Raw genomic sequence first — 21,503 nt, 5'->3', positions numbered from 1 at the left:
TTTTTAATTGGGGTATAGCTGATTTACAATATTAAATAACAAAATGTTTCAGGTGTACAGCATAGTGATTCACAACTTTTAAAGCTTATACTCCATTTATAGTTATTGTAAAATATTGGCTATATTCCCCGTTTGGTATCCTTGTAGTTTATTTTATACTGCTGTCATTCTTGAAGTATAGTTTTATTGGATATGGAATTCTGGATTGATGGTTTCTTTTCCTTTCAGCACATTAAAGATATTGTTCCATGGTCTTCCAGCTTTTATACTTTTTGAAGATAGGTTGGTAGTATTTTAAAATACAGTTCCCTTGTATATACTATGTTTTTTTTTTTCCTGGCTGATGTCAAGTTTTTGTCTTGGCTTTTCAACATGTTGATTATGCTGTGCCTCCGTGTTGTGAATATGTAAGTATATATCTTTCACTAGCTTTGGGAAGTTTGGAGCCATTATATCTTCAAATTTGCTTTAAGCCCCATTCTCTATCTCCTTTCCTTCTGGGACACTAGTTAGCTATATGTTAAAATTTTGCTATTATCCCACAGGACCCTGAAATCCTGGGCTTTTTTTCTCAATATCTCTCTCTTTTTTTTCCCCCTCTGCTCTTCACAGAGAAAATTTTTATTGATCTATCATCAAATTCACTGACTGGTGGTAATCTGCCCTGTCTATTTATGTTCCAAGGATCAACCAGTGATTTGACCAGAAATTATACTAAGAATTTTTGGTTTCCCCCTTCTGACTCCCTTTGTTCTGAGATTCCTCTCACTTTCCAAAGGCTATGTTGCCCAAGACTGTGCCCTCTGGTTCTTGCAGATTGAAAGGCTATGGATTTCCTATTGGAGTTTCAGCTACCCCATGGGGCACTGAGTATAACACCCTGACCTCAGGATGGGAAATTAACCCATGCAAATCCCTTCTTCCAGGTGTCAATTCACCTCCAGAATCGACCTATTTGGTAGAGTTCAACTGTTAGTTTCTTTTAGTTTACCTATGAATCTTATAGTTGTGGTTCTTATAAATGTACAAGAAACTTAATGATATTTTAATGGAATCTTACATCTAGCTATGTTACTGAACTCTATCAGTTTCAATGTTTTTTTTCAGTTTGGTTTCTTGGATATTTAAAACAGATAATTATACCTTTTAAAATAGTACAAGTTTATCTCTTCTTTTCTATATATACAGGATATATATAGTATATATAGCTCATATTGAATCTTACCACCTTATTCCATTGGCCAGGACATGTTGTATAATGAATAACACAGTGTTAAAATATAGTAAGAGCAAGCACACTCATCTCTTTGGTGGCAGTAAGGGGAATATTTCCAATGGGTACTTTGCTATAGGTTTCTGATAGATATCCTGTAATATCCTTTGTATGTTCATCCTATTCCAAACTTACTGAATGAGTATTATTTGTTTCTTGTCTTATTTAATAGGAAAGAGGAAACTATATTAATTTGTTATTCTATTTTATGCAGAAAGATTTTGTTACTCTCTTTTAGTAACAAAAACTCTTAAGGCTATTCGTTTTCTGCTAAATACAGCTTTGGTCATTTAAAAACGTAGATGCATACAGTTCTCATTTTTCTAACAGATTCTTATACCAGGATTGCTTCCCTGTTTGAACCTAGAGTTTTCTTTAGGAGAAGTTTTTATTTTTTTGTTATTATTTGCTGTTTTCCAAGTTGTTGAATTTTGCATTTAAACTTTTGTTATTGATTTCTAGTTTTATTTCATTGTAGGCAGAGCATGTAGCCTATAAACATTTTATGTTTCATAACTTAATATGGTTTTCTTTGAGGTATAATATATGCTCAGTTTTATCCCAAATGTTTCATGACTCCCTAAAGTATGCTTTTTATTTCTCGGGAACAAAGTTAATTAAATATTTATTAAATCAGCTTTATTAGATTATTAAAATACTCTATGTATTCTGTGTTTATCTGATACACGGAAGATCAATAAAAGTGTATTAAAGTCTCAGACAACAATTCTATTTCTATCAATTTTTCCTTATATTTCTAGCAGCTTTGTTTCATGCATTTTGTGGCTATTAATGTGTTAGTGAAAATTCAAGACAGTCTTACCTTCATTGTGAAGTCTAACTCTTCGAAAGGAAATAAAACTTTCTGGATCAAACTTAATATTTTTATGGTATTTGAGTCTATTTTGTCTAAATATTGCCAAGATTACTTTTTGTTTCATTTTGCTTTTGCCTGATAAATCTTGCCCATGCATTTTTTTTTTATCTTAGTAAGTCACTTTGTTTTAGGTGTACCTCTTCTCAGTAACCATCTTCAAATTTTGCTTCTTACCTGAAATGAAGACTTTTTGTATTTTATTAGACTAGTTTAATGATTATTTTATAATGAGATTCAGCTTCACAAAATGCTCTCATATTCACATTTGCTCTTCTCAATGTGTAAGGTACATAGAAAATATCATTCCTATTTTATGCGTAAGGAAATTCAAAACCAAATATATTTCCCAGTATCACTCAGGTAATATGCAGCAGTGTAAGACTTACTCAAACCCATGGCTTTTAACAATTATATAATATGCTCTTGCTGAACATCAATATTCAGATGGACTATTTGGTCAAATTATTTGCCTTTTTTCCCTAATAGGGAAGTTTACACTAATTTATTTGTATTGGCATAAAGGATATATTCGGCTGTAAACTTTTGAATACTAGAAATTGTTGAGTCTATCCCTAGAAAAAACTAAGGATTTATCATAATTTCTGGTCTCTGTAAATATGATCTTGGAATTTATTATTACTGAGTATTAAATATTAAAATATTTAAATATTTTATTTAAATTTTATATAATTTTATATAAATTTATAAAAATTTAAATTTTAAATATTAAAATATTTTATATATAAATATTAAATATTTATTAAATATATTAAATATTAAATATTTATATATATATATATATATATATATATATATACACATAAATGCTGATTTCTTTTCATCTTCTAATGTAGATTTTAATTATAAAGCATTCTGGTTTCTTTTCCATGTTTTTTTGACTAACCTGCCTCCTTTTCCAAACCGTCATGCTTTCTTTTAGTCTAAGCTTATTCTCTCTCTGTTTCCTGATGTTACTGATGATGCCAAACTTCTAAAAGTTCTTTCATATTCCTGTGGCAAATCATCCTCAAGGTCAACTGTTACTGACACTGTTCGTTTTTCCTTCTCCATCATGATTTTTTAATTTTTAGTTTATCATGAAAGAGCCAGTATCTGCCAAGAAAAAGATGACTGTCTTATGTGTTACTTGAATCCTCTAAAGGTGGATTGTAAGTTAGTTTGCAGGACTGACATCCCAATTCTACTCCTCTAGCAGATTTTCCATCTAGTGGAGCTCCCTGAGTTGATGTAGAATCTTCTAGCACCACTGCCTAGATCTATGTCCAATCTGAATTTAAAAAAAAAAAAAACCCGCAAGAATCCCCAAGCCCCTCCTTTACCTTTGGCATAGCTAAGGTGCTTTAACTATGACAGATATTGACAAATATACTTCCAAACATATTACTGACCCAAGTACTAGGCAGAATAATGACCTCTCCAAAGATGTTTACATCCTAATCCCTGGAGGCTATGAATATGTTAGGTTTCATGGCAAAGGAGAATTAAGCTGGCAGATGGAATTAAAGTTGCTAATCATCTAGCCTTAAAATAGAGAGATTATCCATTATTACTCAAGTGGACCCAATGTAATCACAAGGGTCCTTAAATAAGAAGAGAAAGAGGTAGAAAAGTCAGAGTGGTGCAATATGAGAAAGACTTCATTGGCCATTCCTGGCTTTAAACATGGAAGAGGACCACAAGCCAAGGAATGTGGGAAACTTCCAGAAGCTGGAAAAGACAAGGAAACCCATTCTCCCCTAGAGACTCCATAAAGAAATTCAGCCCCCTGACACCTTGATTTTATTCTGATGAAATCTATTTCAGACTTCTGACCTCCAGAAATTTAAAATAATAAATCTGTGTTATTTTGATCCCACTATATTTGTGGTAATGTATTACACAAGCCGTAAGAAACTAATACATGACCATCTCTTTGGTCAATCACTATCTGCATTCTCCACATGAATTTAGAAATAAAAGTCTGTATTAACAGTGGTACTTCAAAAAAAGTGCTTACATTGTATAGGAATTTTCATTTATTTTTGTAATTACTCTCTGCATAATTCTGAACCAGGGGAATGACTGCAGCCAAAAGATTAAAGGACTTTCCTTCTTCTAAACATAGCATAAGGGAACCGCTAGCTGAAATGGTTCATTCTAGTTCCTCCAAACTTCTGCTTTAGTAGGCTCCTCTACAGGAATTTAAAATAGATTGACTATAAGAACTGGTTTTTAAACCCAAGACCTACTGTCAATTAATCTTTGACAAAGGAGGCAAAAATATACAATAGAGAAAAGACAGTCTCTTCAGCAAGTGGTGCTGGGAAAACTGGACAGCCACATGTACATCAATGAAACTAGAACACTCCCTCACACCACACACAAAAATAAACTCAAAATGGCTTAAAGACTTAAATATAAGATAAGACATGATAAAGCTCCTAGAAGAAAACATAGGTACAACATTCTCTAACATAAATCTTAGCAATATTCTCCTAGGGCAGTTTACCCAGACAATAGAAATAAAAGCAAAAATAAACAAATGGGACCTAATTAAACTTATAAGCTTTTGCCCAACAAAGGAAGCCATAAGCAAAACAAAATGACAACCTACAGAATGGGAGAAAATATTTGCAAATGATGCGACTGACAAAGGTTTAATTTCCAGAATATATAAACAGCTCATACAACTTAATAACAAAACACCCAACAACCTAATCCAAAAATGAGCAGAAGACCTAAACAAGCAGTTCTTCAACAAAGACATACAAATGGGGGAAAGGGAGTGGGAAGGGATAAATTTGGGAGTTTGGGATTTGCAAATGTTAGGCACTATATATAAAAATACATAAAAAACAAATTTCTTCTGTATAGCACAGGGAACTATAATATATTGTAATAACCTTTAATGAAAAAGAATATGAAAACAAATATATGTATATATATGCATGATTGGCTTTTGGTAGTAAAACTATATATTCTTGAGTATTTTAATAGCAAATTGGGAGCAGTTGTATTAGAGCCTACTATCCAGGCATCAATTTAATTTCACGCATTCGTCAATCTCTTTTTGGATAAGATGCTATTCCTACTAACTCACTCCCTTGTGAGGGAATGCAAACTTAAGAAATTATATAAAGTGAGCATGTTTTTCTAATGGTAAGAATTCTTCTTCCTTTACATAAGGTAGAACCATGGCCTATCTATTTTAATTTTGTGCTGCACTACTTTTCCTTGGGGAAGAAGTAAAAGATCACATTTTCAAATGTTTCTCTCTGGATAGGAGGTTCCTAGGAGTGAGATTTCCATATGTTTTGATTTGCCCAAGTAGGTATTTCTCTACTCACTGGTCTCCGGAAATCATTGTGTTTACCCAAGATTTAACTCAAGAGGCTAAAGTCATAGGTAAATATTAAGAGGAAATTGACAAAAGCATATTAAGTTCTAAGGAATAAGCTATACCTTTCTAAAAGAAACACATTATTACAGAGTTAACACAGCACTGCTTTCTACCTTGCCAGTACTGAAGGCCACATGGCAACCAATACTCTTCACATGACCTTGCTTGCCCTGCAAACTTTCTGCACTGCCCATAAAGAGCCAAAGCACAACATGATTTAAAGAACACCATAAACTCATTCATCCACGTGTACCAGATCTTAGGCCATCAGGCTTCTCACTGCTCCAACTATAAGAATCACCTTATACTTGCATGCCGGCCACAACTGTTCTAGATGCATAGTCCTTTAGCTGGACCAGCACTGACTGAAAAGAAGCATCCTCTGCTATTAGCCTGCAATAGGGTGTAACATTTCTACCACTGCAATCAGACAAGACAAAGACTTTGTATCTCCAGGAGGATTAAGTCAAAGGACAGATGGACTGACCAAGGAGGAAACCCATTAGTCTTTGTCAGATAAGTATGATTACTTGATGGCATTTGTTGTTTAGTAGAGCTGTGAAGAATATGGACAAAATTAAGCAGGCTAATTTGGGAAGGATGAGAAGGCAAATTTGAGACCCATTAGGACATGGGTAAGAAACACTCAGATACTAAATTTTCTTTAGGTATGATCCTGTCCTGGTAGAGCTAACTGGTGGGCTCCTCAAAATATAGATATTCTCTTGGTACTGTTAGCCAATGTGAACCCAACATGAAAGAAAATGAAAAGCATCATAACTTTTTAAAAACCAACGAGTATTTTCATTTTTATGAGAGCTTGTGAAACAAATGGTTAAAAGCATGGGCTCTAAAGTCAAGCTGTGAAGGTTCAAATTCTGGCCTTGCCCCTTACACAAATGTGATGTAACTTCCTTATGCCTCATTTCCTGCTTCTGTCAACTGGGGATAATTACCTCACTGGCTACTTTGGGAGCAAGAGCTTTGATAATACGTGTAAAGCTCCTAGTAATAGTTGAATATAACTGCTGCTCCTAGGGAGAAGCTGCAAAACCTTCTGAGTAAGAACAGGGCTGTCCAGGCTCTGTCAGTTAATAGCTGTGTGATCTGAGGTAACTTATTTAAGTTCTTTGTGCCTCACTTTCCTCAACTGTACAATGAGACTAATAATAATAAATAACCATATCAAGCTTATTGTGAAAATGAGTTACAGCTTGTAAAAAATGTTTAAAAGCGTGTCTGTCACATAATGTGTTCATAAATAAATTATTCAGCTCTTTTCAGTTTTAAAACTGTGATCATGGAACCCCAAGGGCTCTGTAGTGGTAGCCTGGGGGCCCATGGGGTAGAGTGGAGATAAGGAAGACAGAGCCCAGCCACACTCTCCATTCAAACAAAGTAAACTATGGGAGACATTTTCTTTGGCTGCGTTAAAAGATAAATAAATAAATAAATAAATAAATAAATAAATAAATAAATAAATAAATAAATAAATAAATAAAAAAGTAAGGGAGGGAGACAGGGGAGGAGGGAAGGAGACAGGAGGAAAAAAAGAGAGAAGGAAGCAAACCATAGTTCTATACCAGTATGCCCTCATAAAATCTCTGTATCACTCTAGTCTTTTACAAAACATTCAATGTTTATATATATATATATATATATATATATTTATTTATTTATATATATATATATATAGAGAGAGAGAGAGAGAGAGAGAACTTAACCAGACTATTTTCAAGGTTTCTTCTAGGTAGAAAACTCTGTCTCTTGAAAAGTGAATTTCAGTAAATTCAAATTTTAAAGACATACATGGCCAAACTTCTTGAGGTTAAACAGAAATCTCAATAATTCTAATTTAACATGCAAATTATGAGTATTTACCACAGACAAATGAATAATAAATCACCCCTGAGTTCAAGTGCTTGCCGTGCAAAATTGCCTATTTCCTAGAACATTAAGAAATCTGTTTTTAAATTGCTTTTTATTAATTTTGCTTTCATGATGGTTGCTCTTCAAAGCAACTTGGAAAATGTGCCTTCTTCAGCATTAAGGAGATAAAGGAGAAATGAGGAAAGCAAAATATGGTGCCATTAACCAAAGTAAAGAGTCCTTGGATCAGAGGTCTGGGCTCTAGAGGACATTTTTTAAATGTCACCAGACAAAATTTATGGCATAAAAGGGAATGTTCCTTAGTCATTCTGAGTATTGTTATCTACATGAATAATAAATCACAAGGCTTTTTATCCATTTATGGCTGAACATTATGACCTTAGATAGATTGGTGATGTGATTTACTCCACTGATATCAATGAAACTGAAACCTACTGAAAATACCACTGGATTGGCCCCAAATTCTGGAAAATCAATGAGGCTTGAGAGAACAAACAGTCTGAGGAGAGAGTATTTTAAAAATGCAAATAATTTTGGCACCATTAAATCAGTGAACTCATTAAGATTTCTTTTAAATAACTACCTTTCTGTCTTTGCTACATAGAAAACCCAAGTCTGTTTGAGCTTAACAGAGTTGTCATAATTTTATGGAGAGATTATCACTAGTATTTGCCCCAAATTACACTGAATTATTATATTTTACCTTTAAAGATGAATGTAGCATGATTCCATTCATACGAAATTTAAAATTTATAGTGATTAGAAGTACAGCCATTGATGATAAAATTATGAAGGAATGCAGGGAAATAATTATTGCAAAGGACAGGATAGTGACTACCTCTAATGTGGTCAGAGAGAGGACTAAGATTAGAAAGTTTTTCAGGGGACTCTTGGGACACTGAAAATATTCCACGTCTTGACCTGAGTAAATCTTGACATGGGTGTTCATTTGTAATTATTCATTAAGATGCACATCCATGTTCTATATACTTTCTTTATATTAATTATATTTCACAATTTTATTTAAATAGGATAGTCTATTCTGAGGTGACTCTCGAGTCTATTACATAGGTGATACTTATACCAAAAAAGTATTCACTATTTATTTGAAATTGAAATTGAACTGGGCATTCTTATTTTTATCTGGCAAACTTTCCCCAATCAGAATAGCAGTTAGATTACAAATACTTTTTTTTTTTTTAAGAGCAAAATAAACCACAGATACAATGTGTTCTTTGAAGTCTTGGTAATTCCAGTTTTATATCCTATTAATATGATAAATTTGGGTCTCAAAGTTGTGACTGCCCCCCCACCCCCCATTCTGTGCCCACGGACTATAAACAAAAGTAGACTACATAGATGCAAATTATAATTTATTTATAGGAGGGCAAAGAAGTTGACCTTTATAAATACAGCCATGCCTTTAAGGAGAGCTTCAAGTCACAAACAAATCTGAAAAAAATTTTAATCTGCTCTTTTTCTCAAAGCAATGATTTGCCTTTTTTTTTTTTTTATGTGCATTTGTTTGCACAGGAAAGGAAAAGACAATGAAACAGGTAAAATGCATGCTATATTGCTCCCTCATACATGAAGAATTACACATCTGTCTAACAATACTAACCACTCTGAAAGATAATTATGGATCAATGCTTTAAAAAATATCCTGAATTGCCTGCAGAAATGGCAAGGAGAATTCAATTAAACTATTTGTAAAAGCCAGTCTTTTTTTTCCTATCCATCTGCTACTTGAAATGGGATGACCTTTCAAATAGTGCTCGCTGTTCTCAAAGCAAACTCTAAATAAAGAAGTGGAATGTGGCTTTTTTTCCCCCTTTCCACCAGGTTCAGCATAGATAGAGCATTTGTACTGACATTCTACACCACTCAAAAGAATGCAGATTTGGCTTCTGGAACATAAAAGAGGCATTTTAGGAATATCAATCAGGGTCTGTCCCAAGCCTTCAGTCATGACATTTGCCTTCTGTCAGAAAAGTGTGCTGCTTCCGAGATAAGTGTTTGGGAACAAGCTACACTAAGTAATTTTCTCCCTGGGGAAAAACTGGAAACGCCACCCTCAAACAACTGAGATAAAGTAAACATGTAGTGAGGAATCCCTTGTTAAGCTTCCTATGGCAGGAGAGCTAATTCAAAAAGGTCAAGTATTTAAGAAATAATAGACTCAAAACAGACCTTCCAAAGGACTCTCCATAGACCTTATGTTATCAACTAACAGTTTGTACTGAGACTATTAACAGCAGTGCTTTCTTCACCGCATCTGTATATTTTTTACCTTGTTTTACTGTTCCCCTTGCACTCTTAATTTTTAAAACATTTCCAATTCACCCTTGGTGTCTTTTTTCTTTTTTAATAGGATGTATTTAAGAGATTCACTGGATAGCAAAAGTACAGCAAGCACATTTCCAAAAGTTAAAAATAATACAGGAAAATATAAAAGATAATCTACTACCTCATCACCCAGAGAAAACTACTGCTAAATCTGGTGTGTATACTTCCATCCATTTTAATGCATAAATATATCAGAAGATTGGCTCATACTATGTTACAACTGGAATCTAACACACTGATCAACTGTTTTATGCATATCTTTCTATGTCGTAAGTGTGCTGAAAGGGAACGTTGCCTGCCATTCCGGTAAACAACTATTGCCTTAAACTTCTAGGTTGTGCGTTCTTCTTCAGTCAACAAATAGGAAATTTACATCACTATACATGAATTTTCATTATAACTACGAAACTTCATACTTGTGGCCTTATGTGTGTACCTAATTGTAATACAACTTGTAAATGGATTTATTTAAATACTCAACTATTCAAGAATATAGAGATTTACAGCTTTTTTCATTATTATAAACAAAGCTGTAATGGATATCAAGATGCAAATCTTTACAATTATTTCCTTAGCATTACTTTCTAGAAGTAGCAATGGCTGGACAGGAAAGTATGAACATTATCAAAATTTTAAGTTAATATTGCCAAACTTCCCTCCAGAAAGTTTACCCAGCGATGTACATAACTCTGTTTAACAGCAGACATGTTGTATAATAACATTGAGAAGTATCCATTTCTAGGACACTTGACAGTCTGAACAAAATCTCATTATTGCTCTGATTATCACTGCTTTGATAATTAATGCAGCTGAAAATTTTACTGGTGTTTTATATCTTCTCCTTTGTGAATTACCATTCAAATATTTTGCTCATTTCTTAATGAGGTAAAAGCATTATCTTAAAATACAATAACACCAAGAGGATTTAAGACAAATACATATACATATAAAAGCAGAAAAATGCTACAGAGTAATTAGTTAAATTTAAAAAATAATACATACTCAGCATAACAAATAAAAAAAACACATACATATGTATTCTGACAAATATGTTTCTGTTTAACAAATTAAACACACACACACACATAAAATAAACTAATACTTTCCACCAGCCCTATTTCCAATCCCATTTTCCCATGGTAACTAATGAAAAACAAAAACAGAAAATACAAACAATTACTTGGTTATTCTTCCACATCTATCTCTAGGTTCAAACAAAATATATACAAACACAGATTTGTATAAAAAGCCACTCTTTCCTTTTTCATCTTAATGGGCTCATACTTTCCCAATTATTCAACCAAATGAATATTCACTTATTTTATCATGGACATGTTGGACATCACATATAGATCTACCTAATTATTGTTACTCACTGCAAAATATTCCACAGTATAGTTATAAATATGCTCAATAATTTCCCTATTAATGAGCTATTTTGGTTAATGTTTTGTTTTTGCCACTACAAACAATGCAGCACACATCATTGACTATACATTTTTACATGATAAAAATTCCCAATAGTAGAGGTGCAGTGTCACTGAGCAGGTATATCATTAACTTTTATAGATGCTTCCAGATCTATCAGAGAACGAAAGCTTTCTGCTTCCTCATTATAATATGAATTTGTATTTCCAAGGCTACTAGTGAGCTTGAGCAGTTTTTAATAAATCTATTGGTCATTTAAATTTTGACTTTTGTGAATTGCAAGTTAGTACCCTTAGCCATTTAAAAAAATATGTATAATTTTATTTCATCAGTGTATAGGAGTTCCTAGTTTTCTAATATTTATATTGTTTATATCTTTAATTCAACTGAAATTTATTTTTTAATTTTATGGTGTGAAATAGAGGTCTATCACTTACAACTTACATATGAAAAGCTTGCTTTTACAACATCATTTTTTTATATAAACATACATTTCCCACTGAATGAAAAAGCTACTTTTACTAAATATTTAGCTTATTACTACATATTTTGATCTGTTTCTGACTTTTTTCTATTCCATTGATCAATTCTTCTCATGGCCAATAACACACTGTTTACATAACAGCAACTTTATATTAAGTTCTAATGTCTAGAAGGAAAAGTCAAAATAAAAACCTGTTGCCATTCTGACTGGAATTCCATTAATATATGTATTATTTTAGAAAAAATTACATTTTATAATATTTGGAAATATTAAAAAACATATTATGACTATTGCTTTTCTTGGTAAATTTATTACTAAGAATTTTATATTCTTTGTTTACATAAATGAATTTTTTTCTATTTCTATGTAACTGGATATTAAAGGTATAAAAAGCTTTGATTGTTAAGTATATTTATCTTGTGGCCATCCAGCTTACATGTTTTCTTAGTAATAGTCTGTTTCAGAGTCTTAAGTTTTCTAGAAATATAATCATATCATCTGAAAATGAAGATAACTCTGCTTGATCTTTTCCAATATTTATACTGCTTAATTTCATTATTTAATTACATCATATAGAACCTACAACACAGTGCTAAATAACAGTGTTGACAGGAAATATCCCTCTCGGGGGAGGGTATAGCTCAGTGGTAGAGTGCATGCCTAGCACCCACAAGGTGCTGGGTTCAATTTCCAGTATCTCTGTTCAAAAAAATAAACAAATAAGTAAACCTAAAAAAATTACCTACCCTCATTAAGTAAACAAAAAACAAGGGGGGAGGGTAAAAAAGGAAATATCCCTCTGCATTTTTCCTGGTCTTAATGGAAATGGCTTTTAAATTTCACTGTTTAATATAATAATGTGATAATAGGTTTTTTCAAATATTCTTTATGTTTCATTAACTACCTTCAATGCTCATTTTATTTACATAGTTATTAGAAATTGCTTATAAATTTAATAAAATTCTTTTTTGGTTGAATAGAGTCCTCCCAAAATTTATGGCCACCTGTGGATCCTATTTTGCAATGGGATCTTTGCATATATAATTAGTTAAATGAAGATGAGGACCTACTAGTGTCCTCCTAAGAAGAGAAAATAGAGCTACAGACAGACAGTGAAGGAGAACTCCACATGAGGACAAAGGCAGATATTGGAGTAAAATCTCTACAGGCCCAGGAACTCCAAGGACTAGCAGCACCACTACAAATTAGGAAGAGGCAAGGAGGGATCATCCCTTAGTTTTCAGAGAGAGTATGATCCTGTCAGCATCTTTATTTTGGACCCCTAGCACCCAGAACTGTGAGAGGAAAAAAAAATTTCTGTTGTTTTAAGCTACCCAATTTAATAATTTGTTACAATAACCTTCAGGAACTAACACAGCATGTATTGATATAATCATACCATTTTTTTTATCGTTTAATCTGCTAATGTGATGAATGGTTCAGATAAAGTTTTAATTCTGAACCAGTTTATAATTTTTGAAGTAAACCCAATTTCAAACATCTTATTATATTTTCATAAGCAATTGGACTGTAGTTGCTATTTTTAAATGTATATACTTCTACACACAAAAATAAAATGGGTATGAAAATATTTTTAGTACTATCTATATCAGGTTTTGATATAAAGTTATGCTCTATTTGTACAATTACTTGAGGCCCCTTCTTTCTTTCTCTAGAGTCTTAATTGTTTGATAACCATAGGGAGTATATGTTTTTCATGCTAAGATTTAATTTAGCTATAAAACCGTTTGGGCCTGGTGCCTTTTTGAATGGTATCTCTTTAACAATCCTCCACTTTCTTTTACAATTATTATTATTAATTTTTTTTACTTTTCTTATGTGAATATTGATGTTTTATATATTCCTAAAGAATGACTGTTTCTTCTAGATTTTCAAATAAATGGCTATATAATTTTTTCAAATTCTACTGATACCAACACTGATTTAAAGAGTTGACGAGGAACACAGCAGGGTACATAGTCCTTTCCTCCCCCACCACTGCATATGGATGGAATCAAAAGAGGACAATCCTCAAAGAAAGAAAAGAACCATTCTTTTTGGTAGAGCAGTAGCTCTTATCCCTTGTTAGAAACTCTAAACAAACCCATAGAGAATATTCTCATCCAAATCATCAGGGTTGTGTCACAATAAAACCTAGGTGTTTGGTCCTCAAGTCATTTGATACTCTCCTGGAGCCTTAGGAAAACTATGCAGAAAAATTATTGACATTTCCATTGAGCTACAATAAAGCTCCCATTCTTTTGGAAACACTTGATAAATTTTTTTAAAAAGGATCATCCTTCCCTTATACCTACACACATTTTAAAATACCTTCAATTTTTCTAAGAGCAATTTTCCCTACAATTCTCCCAGACTTCAAACTTGTATCCTTTTATTCATAGCAGATGGAGGAAATTAGAGTAACATATTTGCTCTAAAATCATTAGTGTTGCATCAGCACTTCCAATCTAAATGGCATTTCAAGGGGTTCTTGTTACGTGGATCAAGAGTTTGCTCTAGGCACAAAGAGACATAAAAACAACTATGAAACTTTTTTTTTACCAATTAGCGTTTGCATCTTGATTTCTTCAACATCATTCTGTCAGGATTTTAAACACAAATCAAATCAGAAGAACAGAGTGGTCCAATTCAAGTCACAGGTCATACTTTGTTCACTGGCCAGTCCTCTGATAAATCATTATAGCTACTTTTTAAAAACAATATTCTCAAAACTGACCATTAACTGCTAGGTTATCTGGAAGACTGGGAATATATTCTTACCTTTCAGATACCCAGCCTGGCCTTTAGCCTCCTGAAATGCCTAAAAGTAGCTGGTGAGCTTCAAATGACTGCTACTCTGTTCAATAGCTAAATATGGTCCCTAGCTTGAAAATGAGCCAATCCACGAGTGTTTCTTTAGCACATGCTATATTAAGTCCACTGTGGAAATTTCTTTTAGGTTTAAGATACTATGCACCTGGAAAAATGCAATTTCACGAAGACAGAAGAACAATCATAGAAAGTGATACCAGATAGCAACAGCCATACTTTGTATTTGTACACTGCATTACAATTTTCAAACTACTTTCATGATACTTTCTATATTTTATCCTCATAGTCTATCTATAATGAATGCAGGATAAAAGAGGAGGGAGACATAAACACAGAACTCTAGAGATGAAAGTGACATTAAAGACGGTCAATAACACTCTTTCACAGATCAGAAAACAGAACCAGAGGGAACTGAGGACCTTTGCCCTCCTGCACAGCCAGGCTGCGAGGCTAATAAAGTGAAGACTGGTCACCACAAACATTAACAAAAAGAGTCATAAAAATAAGAGAAGAAACAGACACATGATAGGCACAAAGGACACTAATTCTGATCTAACACATATGTTTTCCTAAAAAGCAACTGTATTAAACTAAAGTTTGAAATTCAGTGCTGGTCTCTTAGGACCATTTGGCTATGGTGGTTTTATGCCATTACTAGATCCCTCAGAGAGGAATGCAATTTTGAAATCCACAGTTTCCAGTAATGTGTGCAAGCCTTTGAAGAACATACTGATGTAGTTATAAATGGTATACACACATATACACGAAAACTTAAAATTCACTACATAACTATGGAAAGGAGCCTAAATATTCTGTAGTTTAATTAAGAAGCTATTCATGCATTTGCTACCCATCCACCCTCCATCTATCCTCTACTCTCCCACCCCAGCAAGTCCCAGTAGATTATCTTAATATTGTAGCCTCTCTATCATATAGTAAGGTTTGAAAATGATCTTTCCTTTAAAGAAGAATATATTAGAAGTGTATATTTTCTGTTACAGCATTCTCAAAAATACATCTCAACAATGCACAGGCTGGGATCCTAAGATCTCCTCTTCAATAGACAATAGCCATTCTGCACAATTCAGTTCAGAATATTTTTTAAAATCTGCATCTGGGATATCATCATAATTCTAATAAGAGACTGCATTATAGAAAAAAGTAAAAACATTAAAAATTAAATTATTATTTCAAAGAGAAGAAATTCACAGTGGTTGTGAAAGATCACACCAGGGTTAGAGAACAAATCCCTGTGTTAGAATAAACAATTTATTATTGGAATGCACAATAATAACCTTGACACTTTAAAAATGCTTTTTGCCACCCTTTAAATGTCTGGGGATAGAGGATGTAAAACACAATGTCTGACGCACCATGGAAAGTTTTATGATTCTTCTCAAAAAAAAGGGAAGAACAAATATCTCTATTTCCATTCCGGATCTGCACAATATATTCTTGCATCCCATTTGCTCTGATTCATTTACATTTTGCTGAATTCTGTTTTTGTCCATTTTCATCATTCAAAAGATAAAAAAAAATCAACAACGACAAAAAGCCCTCAAAAGATGCTTTCAGATGAAATCGCAAAGAAAATAAGTACATGAATTAGTGAAGCGACATCCAAATGTATACAAATGTGGCAGTTACATCTTTCTTCATCTTGTCCGAGAATTAATTGCACCACTGAAATTACATATCCAGCCTGGTCCGTGCAGACAGGAGCCCAAGCCGGAAGCAAACTCTTTGAATAACAACACTGCCTCCTGATTCTTTTCACATGGCTACATTTTTGACATTTCCTTCAATATTCTACCTAGTTGCAGTATGACTATGACAAAAGATTTCTGTAGGCATGACTGGCACATCTGTGGTGAGTGGCAGGGAATGGAAAGAGGCAACAAGTCCCTTTAGTGGCTCCAAAAAGCCCACAGGCATTCTGCAAACGTTGTGCATACATGCTCGAAGTAAAGGATATAAAAAGTAGAAACCTTGATGACAATTTTAATCACTTGACAGACAATTCCATGATCTACTAGGACTTAATAATGACAAAGCCTCTGACACACCAGAGACTGACAGGAATACATTCTCTCTCTGCCTCTCAGTTTCTTTAAATGTTTATATGAGAGTTTGACAGATGGATGGAGATGACCTTAACATAGTATTTATTTAATCTATCCAAGGATACATTATAAATGGCTAAATTTGACTATAATGAGATTTTCTTGGTTATTTTTAATCTGGTTCAAATCACTTCTCTGGGCTCTAGAACTTTATCCCAGACCCTGGGAGCTGTCAGGTGTCAGTAATCAGAGTTAGCCCATCTGTAGTCAGTGTGGCCCAAAGTTCTGCCTACAAAGTAACAATTAGAGTCAAGTCTCTTCTGGAAATGCCAATTACTGCTCTTTGTCATCCTTGTTGAATGTCTACTTAATGTAAGAATGACATAATATTTTTATCCTGTCAAACTGAAGAATATTATTTAAAAGCACACCCAGAGTTGGCAAGAGTACAGGGAACGAAGCATGCCCGAAGATGATGGTGGGGATGTAAATTGTAACAACCTTTCTGGAATGCAGTCTGATAACACATAGCATGATGTTTTTACCCTACTGTATTCACTGATACTTTTGGGGGACATGATTCTCTATCTTAAAACATTCTTCAAAACAAGACTTTTAATGTCTGTATGGCATTTTGTCATGTGAATACACTATAGTTTTTCATTGTTTCCACATTTGTCAGCTGTTAGTTGTTTTCAACTTTGGTTATAATAAATAATGCTACAGAGAGCATCTTTGTAAGTACATTTCAAAATTGTGCTCTGTTTATTCCTTAGGATTGACACCTAGAAGTGGAAATACAGCCATTAGCAAGGTTTACCTTCAAGTATAATTTTGTCCTAGCAACTAAGGAATTAATGCTCAACAAACCAATTCCTAAATTAGAATTCCAGAATATCATTGTTTAGTAGGAAAAATATATATGGTAAAATTGACACTGCTTATTTACGTAGCCTTGATGATGGGTAATTCCTCTGAAGAAACCAAATCAGATAGCACGTATGACTGAGTATGCACTAACTCAAAAAGGACAAATCAGGTCCTACCAAAAGGACATTCATTTCAAGCAAAGGCACAGTCTGCTGAGTTAACTGCCTTCTGTCTAGAGCAAAGATTCTCTTCTCAAGGCCACTGATGTAAGCGCATGAACACATTCTTACCATCATTGGTTTGCATGAGTTTGCCTGTCTTTTGAAGCCAGATAAACAACCTGAGTTTACTGAAACTGAAAAGCCAGAATGCTGTGAAACATTCTGTAGCTGCCAAACCTTACCTCCCTGGTGGCGTGAGTAGAGAGGTTCCTGTCTAAAGGAAAACATGATTGACCCTTAAACAAAACTCCAGATTTTAGAAGTCAATGAGTAATGACATACCACTTTTTAACCTATCATATTAGAAAATATTTAAAATGATAAAACTCCTTGTTGGCAAGGGAACAGTATTTCCCAAAGTTTATTCCATGGAAGAAAGTATTTTCATGCTTAAATGGGTTTAGGGAAGAGTGAGGACTGAACAACGTTCAGGTTGAAACTTTAACATGCTATTACGAACTCTGTCTCCATAAGGAGCCGTAGCTAATAGCATTTCTAAACTTAACTACCAAGCTCTTCTTGTTTAATGTTGCCTTTTGTATTTGGCCGCTGGGTTTCTGTTAAGCATCTCAAGGAAGAACATTCTGTGGAACATCTTCAGTAAATGTTTCCCTAAGCCAGCAGTTCCCAAACATTTTGGTCTCAAGATCCATTTACTCTCTCAAAAACCATTAAAAGCTCCAAAGAACTTCTCCTTATGTAGGTTATCTCTATGGATATTTACCCCATTAGAAATTAAATCACCATATTTCAAAACACTACAAATTCATTTAAAAACAACAATAAACCCATTATACATTAACATATATATTTTCTAAAACAACAACAACAAAAAAAAACTAGTGAGAAGAATGGCTGTCTTAGAGTTTTGAAACTCTTTTTAATGTTCAGCTTAACAGGAAGCCAGTGGATTCTCAGATCTGCTTCAGCACTGTATCATGATTTATTGTTCTGGATTAAAGTATGTCAAGAAAATCCAAGAGGGCTATTTTATTGAGATATAGTTGATTTACAATATTAGTTCCAGGTGTACAAAATAGTGATTCAAAAATTTATAGATTATACACCATTTATATTTATTATGAAATATTGGCTCTATTTCCTGTGCTGTACAATATATCCTCATAGCTTATTTATTTTATACACAGTAGTTTGTATGTCTTAATCCCCTGCCGCTATCTTGCCCCATTCCAATTCCCCAAGAGGAGTATTCTAACAGCTTTTTCAAATAAGTGTGAATATTTTTCTTTGGTACTACATGAAAATTTGGCAAATGGGTAGTTTCTTTAATAGCTAGTTGCAATGTGAAATCTGAAAACGTATCAATAAACTTTTAGTGCCCTATTATGTGAAAATCCATGGTCTCTGTTGCACTTTGAATGGATCCTTTCCCCATGCAAAAATTTGTAAAAGCATGCATTTCTCTTGTCGAATTTATTGGCTCACTGAATTATGCAGATCTTCCAAACGTTGACACATTTCATTACATGATATAAAAGAGAATCACATTTGTTAATAGCACCATTGATCTCATCAGAAAAGTCTTTAAGTATTGGGAAGCTGTCAGGTTCATGGTGGCAGACACAAGTTTTCCAAAACTCTAATTTTTGCTTGGGAGCTTGAATTTGATCATTGGCAACAGATACTGCCCAGTGGCTTAAAGTGACAGGCTCACTTTACGCAGTTTGAGAAAATGTCTGTCAAATACCGAAGTCTGAATAACCGTATTTCATCTGTCAATTGTTTTTTCAAGTAAGAAATAGTGTTCCGTATAAAAGGAGCCCGTTAAGCTCACAATTGAAACAGCTGTACACGTGCTTTTTGTCAAACTACACCTCGGTATGCAGCTGCATTTATTTATGTAATGCTTCCTGTATCATCACACAGAATACTAAAAAAAAAAGTATATTTGAGAATCAAAAGTCAATTAAATTAATACTTTTTACTGTTTCATCAAGGATATTTCTAGATGAAACTGGCTTTTTTTTTTTTTTTTACTTTAAGTCATGGTGGTAAAAAATAAGAGATCAATAAATAGCACAGTGTGGTGCTGCTGCCTTGCTTCGTGCTACGGTTTTACCCACCATTGCTTTTGTACCATCAGTGCAAATGTCAGTATAGCAAAAAAGACAAATAACAACGTATTATTATGACAGCACAGTTGTGACCTTGCAGATATCCCAAAAAGGTCTCAGGGATCCTCAGGGGTCCATGAACCACACTTTGAGAATTGCTGTTCTAGACTCAATATCTGGGTCTGACCAAAAAAAAGTTAGTTGCGGACAAAGAGGAAAGTCCTCGTCACCATGTTATAGCTCATTTCTTAGGCATGTTAATTCATGAGTGGCTGGTGGCAGATCCACCTTTTCCTACAACATTCACTATTGTGTCCTCAGTGTTGAAAGCTTCTTGGTTTCCTCTCAGGGTCACACTCGTGTGTGCAGCAGCAATGCTGTTCCTCAGAGTCAAGGCCAAAGAGAACCTAGGTGACCTGCTAATTCATCTGCATAGATCTTTATCTGGGTAGCCTATGGCGCCATTCATTAGTCCAGCCACAAAGCCTATCCATTTTGAATTACCTTTTAGAGTCATGATTCTCAAAATATGATTCTTGAATCCCTTTCATCAGAATCATGCACAGTGCTTGTTATAAATGCACATTCCTGAAATCCGTCCTGGACCTTCTAAAGAAGAATATCTGAGGTTGAGGCAGGGGCAAGAGAACAGCAGTGTGGGTCATGCACTGCACATCTTGCACAACGGTAAACAGTTGTGGCTTGGAATTTGCATTTTTAACAAACCGTGTGAACCTTGGGTACACCAGACCTTGAGAGAGTAATCTAGAGCAGTTGTCCTCAAACTTTACCTCAGAATTATTTGTCTTGGGGTTGAAAATACATATCGTTATGTGTCCTGCTAGACCTCCCTAATCAGAATCTTCTTGGGGGAAGTCTAGGCGTCTGTATTTTTAAGGAGCTTCATAAGCCTGTTCTTCTGCCTAACAAAATGGGAAGCCATTTTTTCTAGAGTAAAGATGTTATAGCTGTCTACAAGAAACCAGCTCTAGCAAAGATGAGGACAGCGCATGCACTGATGGCTCAGGGAACTCTGGTCCCATTTAGACAGTCTATTCAGTAGCTATAAATTCATCTTTTAAAATACCCAATAGCTTTTTTAAAAATCCAACTTTCTCTTTCTGTTATTACATTTGTTTTCACTCAGTATGGTACTGTATCTTACCATGTGTGTTATTCCACCAACATCTTGAAACTTATTTAGCCAGAATTTTCTGGTTTCATATGAATGCTACATATACATAGTCTGACTTTTTTTAAAAAGGTTTTCTTTATCTTATGCAAGATCCTTACATCCTCCAGGCAAAAAGACAAATTTAGTTCACTTTCAAATTAGCAAATTAATTCAGATTCTTAAAAACTATTCAAGTTTCATGTTATATACTTAACAACAACAAAAAAATAGCTCAATGTAAATGTCAGGTCTGGCAATGATCCTATTCCTAGAATCTTTTATGTGAAACAGAGTGGGAAGGAAGATTCTATGACTGCCAAAATAGAATTAAACATGTGGAAACAAAGAAAAGAAACAAAAGCACAACTCACTCCTTCCAGACAACAGGGAAACAGGCAGATAAGTCAGTGACTTTCCTTCCAGCTCGCCACGGAGTAGGGACATGTAGTTTTAACAACTGTAAAGGCACCTGGCTTAAATAAAAGCAAAGTAAAAACTAGGCTATGCTGTTGACCTAGATGCCAAAACGGCGAATCTGCCAGTCACCCAAGAAAAAAAACATAAGTCCAG

The 21,503-nt window shown here is 34.0% G+C and overlaps 1 protein-coding gene across 7 annotated transcripts in view; it reads right to left on the bottom strand.

Moving 5' to 3' along the window:
- FHIT (fragile histidine triad diadenosine triphosphatase) overlaps positions 1-21,503 on the bottom strand; it is a 1,253,716-nt gene that overhangs the window by 796,990 nt on the left and 435,223 nt on the right. Inside the window, exon 1 of one of the 7 annotated variants that reach the window (XM_074344582.1) lies at positions 21,305-21,389. The exons of the other annotated variants lie outside the window; for them this stretch is intronic. The gene's annotated coding sequence lies outside the window, so the exon portion shown is untranslated. Of the gene's footprint in view, positions 1-21,304; positions 21,390-21,503 lie in introns of those variants that run through there. 7 annotated transcript variants of the gene reach the window in all.

Source organism: Camelus bactrianus, chromosome 17, assembly GCF_048773025.1.
Source record: "Camelus bactrianus isolate YW-2024 breed Bactrian camel chromosome 17, ASM4877302v1, whole genome shotgun sequence".
Lineage (NCBI taxonomy): Eukaryota > Metazoa > Chordata > Mammalia > Artiodactyla > Camelidae > Camelus > Camelus bactrianus.
This window is presented reverse-complemented; position numbering and strand designations above follow the sequence as displayed.